Source organism: Lycorma delicatula, chromosome 5, assembly GCF_047948215.1.
Source record: "Lycorma delicatula isolate Av1 chromosome 5, ASM4794821v1, whole genome shotgun sequence".
Taxonomy (NCBI): Eukaryota; Metazoa; Arthropoda; class Insecta; order Hemiptera; family Fulgoridae; genus Lycorma; species Lycorma delicatula.
In genome coordinates, this window is record NC_134459.1 from 177,629,291 (window position 1) to 177,641,892 (window position 12,602).

Below are 12,602 nucleotides of genomic sequence, written 5' to 3' on the forward strand. Positions count from 1 at the left end.
GCGGAAGCGGGAGATACTTGTAGAATTAATGACAGCAAAAGTCAATAGAGCAGAGGATAGTGAAGGTAGTCGTTTAAAGTATAAGGCGGGCGATATATTAAAGGTTGAAATTTCCATTATTGGAGAAGAAACAGTTGAAGTCAGAAGAAGTAAATATAAAATATACTATGATTCAAGAGCAGCGGAGAAAATAAGAATGAACATCATTCTTAAGGCAATTAGCAAGGTTTTACAACAATCACCGGGGACTGCATTTTTACTGCTGCCCGGAAGCATTGGTAATTATACCAAAAAGGCATTGTAATATATAACAAAAGACCAGGTGGAGCCGGTTAGAGTATTGACACTCCATGCAGATACACAGGCAAGACAGTTAAGGCCGGGACAAGCGGCAATAAAGAAGGCCACTCCACCTGCGGAGGAGAGCCGCACAGTGATAGTAAAAGCAGTGGGTAAGTTGTATGCTGAACTACTCAAAACAATGAAATCTGCGGTAAATAGTGACGAGGCCAATGACGTCATATCCCTCAGAAAAGGTAGGAATGAGGAGTTACATGTCCGCATCAAGGGGGCTCAAAGTGCAGCAGATTTTACTAGTACGCTCAGGGATAAAGCCGCGGACCTGCAAGTAGACTTAAAAACTAGAGCAGATAGAAGAACAATAGTGCACATAAGGGACATTGAAATGGATACTCCAGAACAGGAGATACTGGCAGCAATAATGAATAGGGCAGGGGATGGTGAAGAGGTTAAAATTACATCCATAAGACCAGGGTATGATGAAACACAGAATGCTACGGCAGTCACGTCCTACAGAGCAGCATGCAGATTGGTTCACCAAAGAATAAAGATAGGATGGGTCAATTGTAGGGCGTACATACGAGAAGATCAAGAAAGGTGTTTCAGATGTTGGAGCACGGGACATCGCAGGAGTGAGTGTAACGGCCCAGATAGATTGAACTTTGCTTCAATTGTGGGGGCAAAGGTCACAAAATTGCAGATTGTAAAGAGCTCAGTAGCTGTCTTAACTGCGGGAGCCAGGATCACCGAACAGGGGCTTGGGCATGTTTAAAAAATCAAAATGCTTAGGGCTCTCCTAGTTAATACTAATCGGAGTTCTATGTCATGTGATTTGGTCAGTGAACTGGCGGTGTCACAGAGGACCGACTTGTTGGTGGTTACAGTACCCAACATTTATGTAGCAGCAAGAGCGGGCTGGATAGCCGATACAGAAGGGGATGTAGTGGTGAGAGATATCAGTGGGAGAATAGCCTGGAGGAAAACGGCGAGATCGAAAGAAATAGTGGCAATTGAATCCGACTCTATACTCGTAATTGCAGTATATATTTCGCCTAATTGTGAGTTGAGTGAATTTGTGAGATGCATGGATACCATACAAAGAATAACTACTAGAAATAGGAAGAAATTTATACTCCTGGGGGATTTTAACTGTAAATCAGTGGCTACAGGGTGTGCTTACACAAATAGAAGAGGTGAAATATTGACGGACACTATGAGCTCTATTGGCGGTCATTGTGTCAATGACAGTAACCCCACCTATCAGGCGAGAGGGCACTCGTCGGTTCTGGACCTTACAATCCTGGACAACAGGTGGAGGGGGGAGCAATGGGACTGGCGAGTATTACCTCACGCCAGTGATCATTTAGCGACCAGAATTTGTATTGATGATTCGATGTTTGCTACTATAGAAAGACTGTTACCCCAGAAGTTTATGGCAGAAGAGATTGAAAGAATAGTTAGTAGGACATCCACGAGGCTCATAAATATGACTGAATTAACACCGCTGGTGCTGACCAATGTAGTCAAACAAGAGATGGAAAGGGAGGAGCAGAAAGAGAAGCTCAGCATATTGGTGGTCAAAGCAAATAGAGACCCTAAGAGATAAGTTACAAAAATCCAGTAGAAAGAAACAACGACTCAGGATCACAGGTGAACAAGAATATGAGGCAGCGGCCCTTGTATATATTAAAGATAGACGATCATTAAATAGGGCTATTAGGACAGCAAAGAGAAATCGCTGGCGGGTATTGTGTGAGGAGTTATTCAACGACCCCTGGGGACAGGCGTATAAAATAATTACAAAGAGATTTGGCAGGCGCCTGGCTATTTTAAGTAGGTCGCAAGCGGAACAGGAAATTAGTGAGTTATTTCCTTGTACAGAAGAGGTGATCGAGGGAATCATTAATTGTGACAGCAGGAGGTTCACTCTTGGAGAATTAATCGCAGCGGTCGGGCATCTTGGGAATAAAAAGAGCCCCGGATTGGACGGGATTCCTGCGGCGCTCCTAAAGGGTCTAGTTAGGAGAGTCCCATGGGAAATGCTGGAGATTACCAGTCAGGGCCTGGAGAATAGAAATTTCCCGGCGTGCTGGAAAGAAGCCAGAATTGTGTTCCTTCAGAAGGGTCCAAAGGAAAATGGAGATATATCTTACAGACCACTTAGCCTCCTTAATACCTTGGGTAAGGTAGTGGAAAAAATGGCATTAATAAATAAATTAATAAATAGCATTAATGTGATGATTGTTTTCAGGTTTCTTGTGTAAAAGTTTCTTTTGGAAAGGATTTTTAGTTTGCATAAGACTTTCATACACATTCTATCTCACGCAGTTTCCAGTATTTTTCTACTATGTCGGTCAAGTCAGGACACCAATGTTTTATTCTTTCAAAATACATAATCAAAATACAAAAATTGGAGATGTGGGGCATCATGTTGATAGTTGTCCTGTTGAAAAGGCGGGTGGCTCACCAACTTGTGCAAATTTTCCAAGTTTAGAAAGCCGGCTGGACACAATAGTAAGTCGATTGATTGTCCCACATACTAGTGAACACGGGACTTATTAATTGAATTGAGAGGTTGTTTGGAATTTTAGTTGTGAGTTTTATCATTTGTTTTAATTTGTATTTTACTTTAGTCTTGTAGGTTTTATTTGTTGGTTATGTTGTTCTCTTTAGTGCTCTTTCTTTTAAAGAACACTTTCTTTTTAAGTTTGTTTTAATGTAGTAAATACAACCTGAAATGTATACTATGTTTTATGTTAAAATTCAGCTGGATAGGTATATATGCTTTGGACTGAAATAAAAAAGGATATTGTTATTTATCCGTTAATACACATGTACATGTATGATAGATAACATACAATGAATAAATAATAACTAGTTTAAATTCGTTATACTACTCTATTTAGTTAAAATACAAATATATTAAATTAATAAGTTTTACTCTAATTAATTTTTTTATAGGATTATTATGTGGTGCTATTATCTCCTATGGAGTTAGATACTACAATGAGAATGATTCTTCAAGTACAAATTTGGGCACAAAGAGTCATTTATATTCAGGGTTCCTGCTTAAAAGATGTTGATCTAGCAAAAGCTCGTATGAATGAAGCTGAGGCATGTTTTGTTCTAGCTGCACGCAATTATGCTGATAAAACAGCTGCTGTAAGTTAAACTTATATATTTTCTTTCAGGTTTCATATTTATGGTATTATTTTATATTAATTAGAATAAAAAAATTAAATAGATTTTTTAACTTAGAATTAAAGTAATGCATCAGTTTGTTTCTGAAAAAAAAAATGGTACTTTTTTAAATCAACTAAAAGACATCTCTTATAAGAAATCTGTATTTATAACAAATGGAAACATGTAAGGTAATATATTCCCTACACTCTAAATTGTAATGATTAGATAAAATTGTCACTTTTAATTATACAAATTACACTGCTAAACATAATTTTTGTTTCTTAACATGTGATACATGATTTTAATCTGTTTTTTGATGATGAAAACATATATGAACTCAGAACCTTTCTATCACCAACCATTTTTGAAAAGTTTAATTTTTAATTAATGGATTTTTTTTAATTTTTCAGGATCTATTTTGTATTTTGTTAGTTCATTTTGTAATGTTTAACTTTATTAACATAATTTTTAAGCCATAAGTAAACAATTATATGATTTAATTCTAGTCACATTATGACATCATATCTAATACTGAAGAGTGAGCCTTCATGGACAAGATTAATCGTGTCTGTGCAGGTCAAAACATGTAGCTGAAAACACAGCTGTGTTGTTTGTATTAAGGACTGGATTTAGGAATGAATTAATTTTGTTCAGTCTTATTGATGTATTAATTTTGTGTCGTTATTAACAGTATTATGTATTAACAGTGTTGTAATGCCTCGAAATTGTGTAAATGATGAGAATGCCTTTTGTTATGTATGTGGTGAGTTTATCGTAAAATCAAATAGAAAACAATTATACCTTTAATTAAAAAAGCATATCATTTGTACTTTCAGTGTAAAATTGGTGATCAGGATAAGATGTGGGCTCCTCATATAGTATGCACTAATAGTTCTGTATATTTAAGAGGATGGCTGAAAGGAACACAAAAGGCTTTGCCCTTTAGTGTACCTATGGTTTGGCGTGAACCAAAGGATCATGTAACCGATTGTTACTTTTGTAAAATATTTTTACCTTCTCCTCATATCAAGCTAGGACTACTGAAAAATGTTGTTAAAGCAGTGAAGAAGGACAGTCCTGGATTTTTGCACATCAGGCAGAAATTTCCGAATGTAAGTGAAGGAAAAATTAAAGAAGGAATTTTGTTAGTCCTCAAATAAGAGAGTCGGTCAAAGATGATGTATTTAACTCAATGTTAAATAATGTAGAAAGTGCAGCTTGGGCTTCATTTAAAGATGTTTGCAAAAATTTTCTCGGCAAACAAAAATTCAACAATTACCACGATATTGTTAATCAACTTCTTACTTCATACAGAACTATGGGATGTAATATGTCTTTGAAACTTTGAAAATACATTTCCTCCACTCGGATCTGATTTTTTTTCCTGGACAACCTCAGAGATGTAAGTGATGAACATGATAAATGTTTCCACCAACACATATTTCAGTGATGGAAAGCCGCTGTGAAGGGAAATGGAATACTAACATGCTAGCCAATTATTGACATTAATTCGAAATGTGTCTGAGGTTATTTATAAAAGAAAAGCATCAACAAAATCATTCTAGCACAGGGATGGCCATGAAAAATTATAAATTTTACAGATTTTAACTATATTTTTCGATTATAATTATAATTACATTTTTCAAAACACAATTTTTTTTTTTGAAGTATAATTTATTTAAAACTAAGACTGATAGAAAAATTGTGTTTACAGATCTGTAATGTATGCAAAAAAGTAATTCAAGAAATGTTATCGCACTTGGAGAAACATTAAAAAACTTTTTTTGTCTATCGGTGTTATTTACTACAGCTTCCATCTCTTTGCAGACTTTTATTTAATGCATTTTATTTTTTTGTTTATTTTTATTCATTTAAGAAAAAAAAAATTGGTAATGTCTTTTAATAAGAAATATTAAATAAAAATCTGCCTAAGAAATTGAAATTGTAAATAATTTTTATAATTTAAAGAGATAACCATTTGATCTTATGGTTACAACTTAGAGTGCAGTGGACACTTTACCTTATATGTTTCCATTTCTTCTGATTAAAATGTATAAAGTTTAAGTGTGCACTCCTTTTTAAAACAACGATGAACTAAAAGGTAGTTTCCCTAACTACTAATAAGAAAATAGTTAATGAAAAAAGTGTCTTATTATTACATTCTTTATTTGCATTAGAGGATGTGTTCAAAGTACTGTCCTTCTGACCTTATTCATTCATGTCAGCATCTAACCGCTGAGTTACACTTTTTTTTTTTATTAAGTTTTGTCCTAGTTCATAAAATCAACTGATTTTTCAGTCGATAGTTTGGGACACCTCATGTCATTTTCATTCAAAGATAATACCATATCTTCGGCATCTCCAAATAAAAAAAAAGCATAAAATCGCATTAGCTGTTAAATATCCTATGCGTTCAGGAAAAAGTTTGATTGAGGTTGTCTATCTTGAAAAAGATAGGAAGAAGGTGGTATCCCATATTAGTCCCAATAATAGGAATAGCTAATGTCAAACATATGATTGTTTATTAGTTATTAACATCTCAAGATATAAATCACCTGTTACACTTAAATCCTTACATTCCTTTTTACGTGATCCCTCAACTAATAATAACATTAAGTTTCTTCTCTATAATTATACAGGAATTTTTAGACCACAGTTATGATAAATTAGTAATGGAGAATTAGGAAATCTTGCGAAAAAGTCTTCATTGATAGCAATAGTACTTTTATTATTTTTTTGTCAATACTGAAGCGTAAAATATTTGTACTAGTTTTCTGTACTTTAACGCTTTGTATTATCAACACACGTATAAAAATGAATTAAATAATAGTCATTATACAACACAAGATTTTGTATCTAACATGTTACACAACTTTTCTCACTGTAATTTGGGTGCTGATTTCAAATACGCTATTGAAATTGTGTTATCACATAAAGGTTTTTAAAAAGTTGTTTTTAAAACATCATTCAATTTAGCAAAACTTATTTTTAAATGATTAAATCATGGTCCTTCTTAGTCTAGTGCCTTTACAAAATTTTTCTCGAATTTGATGTGAATTAGCAACAGTATGATTTTACACTCTCATTTAATGATAAATGCTTTACATTAGCTACAAAGTTATGTTGCAATGGCCAATTCTATACTTGGTAATGTCTTTTGTATCTAAACTATTTCAAAGACAAAGAAAACAACAATATTTCATAAACCCACCTTGTAAACCAAGAAGTAATGCAACAATTTTCAGATCACTGCAAACTTGCCACATATGCTTTTTGTATTTTATTGATTCTAAGAATGATGGTAAGCTTAAGGAGGATATATATTTATGAGTCTGAAAATCAAGAAACTGCTTAAGGACTCAATAAATGGCAATAAACTTAACGAATATGAATTAGCTGCATCGAAGTCCTTCAAACATGTTGTTGGTGGTTTTTAGGCATCAGAAAAGATGAAAATTGTGTTTTTTTGGTTAGTAAGCTGTTAGAAAACTACAAATGTTTAGGATGCAGAATGTCGTTAAAAATTAATCTCCTACACTCCCACCTAGACTTTTTTTCCAAAAATTTGGGTTTGGTCAGTGATCAGGATATTCTGACCATGGAGCATCTGTACCATAAACCTAAGACAATTTATATGATTATATAAATTATGATTATGATTATGCATTTGTTGGTAAAAAATTGTATGTCTTATTCGTACGTATCTAATTTTGATAACAGTTTGAATTCAGCTCCCCAAAATTGGTTAAAATCACCATGTACGATTCCAGGTACACATAGATAAATCGATTACCATCAATTGCAAAACCAAAATTTATTGCTTGTTATAGAATCTAAAAAACAGACTTTTAGATCACCATGTATGAAAGATACTTAATAAAAAGGATATTTTTTTTTTAATTTTCAATTTTACACTAGTTCAAACTACAATTTTTTCTGTGTTGTATACTTTTTACACTGAATTAAATATTAATGAGTGAGTGCAGCTGGCTGTATGATTTTTTATTATCACTTATATGATACTATTATTTACATGAATTATAGCTGTTTTCATCTTCACCAATACAAATATTCGTAATGTTTTTTGTTTCTAGTCATATATTTAATACACATTTTTATTTTGCAGTATTGTAATAAAATAATTTTTTTGTTGAAACCTTAAAATGTCAAATATGTTTTTGTATGTTACCTTACCTTTTGCAGCATTTTGTTTGTTCACAGAGGTTTTTTTAGTTTATAGAAATCTGTAAGCACAAATAAATTGTCATCAGTGTTACCTAAGTATATTATTTTTATATAACTTCATAACATAGCACTGTTTATTGATTTCTTCTCATAGCACTCCTGTGGCAGTAACCACTTAATCAGATAAATTTGAAAAAAAAAAAATTGAAAAAAACAAAGACATTTTGTTTAAAAATTTTTAACAGTTCCTCCAATCATCGAAAAAAAAAAAACATTGATTACTATAGCAAGTGGTGAAAATATGGTAGCAGTAAAAATATGGTTAGAGTACAACATATATACGGAATAAGAATAGTTTGCAGCTACTATGCAGTTTAATAAGATTGATATTTATGTATTTGTGTGTTCTTGAATCCTTTCTAAAATTAATAAAGTAAATAAAGTAATGAGACTAGTTTTTTTTTTAGCAGCAAAAGTGACAACACTGTAAAGTTACTAGTAAACATATGGCTGTATGAACAGCTGATTTATATTAAGTATTAATATTTTTAATCTATTGTTGCCATGTGATTTGTTTACGTCTATACAGATTTTTTTATTAATCCTAATTTGACATGAAGGGGCGGTGGTAAAAATACTTTTTCTGGTTTAACTAGAGGCTCAGGAATGGTTTTTTTTTACCAGGAGTTAAGTTCTCATGTTTCTTCCACTGTTTTACCACATTTATAACATTTCACCAGGAGTTAAATGTAATAAATTATTTCTTTCATAATTTCATGACAGATTGGTACAGAAGGGTTTATTACTATTGTAAAGTAGAATACTTTTTATTTAAGCTATGCTTGCAGGAATCAATGAAAATGCACCACTTCTAAGATTTATGCAACTTGCCCTAATAATAACATAAGCTCATGATTATTTTACAATAAACTAAGTAATTTTCTTCAGCAAAGCGGGGAGAAAAATTTTTCTATCGGGTTCAATCACCTGAGATTTATATATTTAAATCCCAACCTTGCAATCTTGAGCCTAAACGTTTAGCTTAGTTTTTTGATAAGTTTAAATCTCTCATTTACCTTACTTTGTGATATAAGATGTGGCTTACTGGATTGTAATTCTAAGTCTCAATCATGATTGTTATCTTCCATTTTTTTATCAAATATCAAAACAAGTTTTCAGAAACCTTGGAAACTCTAATTGATTCACAATGACGTACAGGTCTGAGTACAGTTGGCTTAGATTTCTTAGAAATTTCATAGACATTAGTTTAACAGAAATAACAATTAAGTGATCTTTTGGTTCACATCAAACCATAAAGACACCAAATTGCAAGGCCTTTCATGTGCCTTTTAGTTATCCTCTTATTTTGATCGAAACAATTGTTAGTACATGTTATATGAGGAGCCAGTATCTTATCCTGATCACCAGTTTTACATTCAAAGTAAAATTAATAACATTTATTTATTATTGTTAATGAAATGAAATTTTAAATTTAAAAAAATAACCTACACGAGTTTTATAATTTCTTATTCTTAATGCACAACTTATTGTGTGTAACTTGTTCTGTAACTTAAAAATCCTTTATTTGAATACAACTTAATTATTGGTACATCATTACTTCCTTTAATAATATTATCCTTTCATATTATGTAATTTAAGAGTAATTTACACTTAAATCTATGAATATTATAAGATATTATGATCAGCATTACACTAACAACTTTATTTGTGATGACAGTTCTTGTAGAACTCTGATAATCAGCTTCCAACATAAGTTACAGTGGTTAGAATATCTGGCTTTTTGTAGAATAGGTTGTTTTTTAAATTTATCATTATTCATATTATTAAAGATTTCATGGAGTACTTTCTTTCTGTATTAGTATAATTTAATTGTACCTATTAATTAATGACTGAGTGCTCAGAAAATGTGTTTGTTTAATTTTTTATTAAATACTGGTAATATTTGTTTGGCAGAATGACAGCAGTATTTTCTAGCTATACTCAGAACTCTCTTCGGCACATGTTATTTATCCTACATACAGAATGTCCCACGAGGAAACTGATACTTCACAGGTGTATTCCTCTCATCAAAATAATGAAAAAAGTTCACATAAACGTAGGTCTGGAAACGCTTTGGTAACGAATTACAGTTAGCAAAAGATTTCGCCCAGAATTCAGCACCCCAGTGAAATGAGGTCGTAGTGAAATTTTTAAGATGTTGATTGAGGGCAAAATTAATGGTTTCCTATGTTTTTTGACCTGAAAAAATTGAATAAAATAGTCCCAGAATTGTATTTCTAGTAGTGAAAATGTTTTTGTCTGAAATTGTTTTTTTAGGCGCGCAATAGAATACATTTTTTAAATGACTAATAAATTTGTAAAATAGAGAATTTAATTCTAAAAACAGTAATGTAAATATAAATAAGTCCAATAAAAATGAAATAAATGTTTTAAAAAAACAAATTTTACTGAAGAAGAAATAGAAATGGCTTGCATAAAAATTATTATTTTTAAATTTAATTTCCATATCTTGCAGATAGTATTCAAAATGATCTCCTTGATAGTTTATGCAAAATCTAGTATAACATGTTACATCAAAGGATGCTTTTCCAATAGTGTCGGTTGTTCTTAAGATATTCAAAATCATTTAAAATTTGATTTAATAATTCTTCTTTGTTTCAAATTTTTCTTCTTTGTTCCTTTAAATGACCCCAAAGGTAATAGTCTCAGGGATTTAAATCGGGAGACCTAGGAAGTCAGTTTGGACCCACCTTAACCAATCCATCTGCCTGGAAAACTAATATTAAATGCGGCCTAACGTCTTATGAATAATAAGGTGGTTCACCGTCGTTGGAATAACATTTGTGCACGTTTTTCAGAGCAGAACTGGCAATTGGTTTTGTAAAAAATCTTTGTACACAAAACAAGAAAGGTGATTTTGAAAAATAAATGGTCCAATTAACTGGTCCCAACTATACCTCACCAAACATTTATTGAAAATCAAGTTTGAAACTTTGAATCTAGTTGCATTTGAATTTTCACTTGACCAGCTGTGACTGTTCTTCAAATTTTTTATTCTGTTTCTTGAAAAAATCGGTTCATCAGTGAATAAAATGTAATGAGTAATATTTCAATTTTCTTGTACCCATCAACAAAAATTTTATCTTTATTCACTGTCACCTGATTGAAGATTTTGAACAGTTTGCAAACAATAAGGATAGCCTCTTCTTTCGTGCTCTCCAGACTGTACTGCGAGATATGCCTGTATGCCTGTTCAATTTGAAATTCTGTGAGTGCTGAGTTGAGAACTGCGCTGCATCATTTGAATGATTTCTTGTTCAACTTCATACTGCCCTACAGGATGTTCAATGGAACAAACAATCATTGGAAAAGAATCTTCATTCATATTCATGTTTTGTAGTCCAGTTATTTCCGAAATCAATATCTGCATATTCTTGATTTGGAAATTTGAATAGCATCTCCCTTTTTTTAAAAAAGCATGAATACTTTATACGTACATGCATATGTACATGCAAAAGGAGCATGCACACTACATAAATCACAGATAAGAGACTAGTTATGATTAATAATAAGTAAGTTTTTGAACAGCTGAACAATAACTTCGATTCAAATTTTGTTTCTGAAAAGAACACCGTTGCCAACTTTAGATTTTCTATAAACTTAAAGAACTTCAATGAATACCATATTCTTGAAATCCTGTTTTTGTAGAATGTTTTATAATTGTTTTGTAAGTACTTACTTAATTAAATACAATACTATGTGTTTATTAGTAACTGTATTTTTTAAACAAAAATTGAAAGGATTGCAAAAATTTTCAGAATAGGTCATTTCATTTATTTTTTGTTCTGTTTCTTCAGTAAAATTTGATTTTTTAAAACATTTGATGTTTATTGGACTTATTATTTTTATTGGACATCACTATTTTTAAAATTAAATCTTCTGTAAGTCTTTTTAATAAAGCACATTTATTAGTCGTTTAAAAAGGTTATTTTATTACAAAGCTAAAAAAAATGGTTTTCAGACAAAATATTTTTCAGTTTTACTTTGAATATCATGAAAACTACTGGAGGTACAGTTCTGGGACCTATTTTATTCAATTCTTCAGGTCAAAACCGTAGGTGTCCTAAAAATTTCAGTGGGAACCGTGTTTCCAGGGAACTGGAAATCTGATAAAACTGACCTTTTTTTATTATTTTGATGAGAGGAGTGCACCAGTGAAGTATGTCAGTTTCCTTGTGGGACTACTCAATTATTTTGATATTCTTTATTATTTTTTATGAAAACATTCTCTAAAAGAGCACACATATTATTCACAAATATTCACAGATGATTCAGTCATATTGAGGCACACATAAAAAATACAGTTTTTATTGTCTTCATAAACTAGAATTAAGGCTGTAGAAAAAGAAAAACATTATGCTGCAATAGGCACATTCAACTCTAGATATTTTATAAAAACATATTTTTTATCCTCTATTTTTATTTTCTGTAGAATTTAATCAAATTTTAATAAAACTAAATAAACTACAGTGAATTTATGTTTAGAATTTTTAAAAGGTTTTCCTGAGATAAGATATTCATTATAAACTTTTATTTATTGCAGCAAATGCAATTTGAGGTGAGCTTTCAAGTGTACAATAAACTTTATAAAATACAATTTATTTATATTTCTTTCTTTGCTTGTTTTTATAATTCATTTATTTTAATATAATATTTTACATATTGCAGAATTTTTTTCTTTTTTAGAATTTTTCATATATCTACTTTGTATATAAGATTTATAATTCATTTTTTTTTTAAATTCATCTACTATTTCCATAATTTGCTTAGGTATTCTAGTTTCCCCAGCTTAACTAGTTATTTTACCATCAAATCACATTCTCTAGGGTTGAATCATCATAATAACATCTTTT

The 12,602-nt window shown here is 31.4% G+C and overlaps 1 pseudogene; it reads left to right on the forward strand.

Moving 5' to 3' along the window:
- Window positions 1-12,602, forward strand: part of LOC142325807 (potassium channel subfamily T member 2-like) — a 235,472-nt pseudogene that overhangs the window by 197,059 nt on the left and 25,811 nt on the right.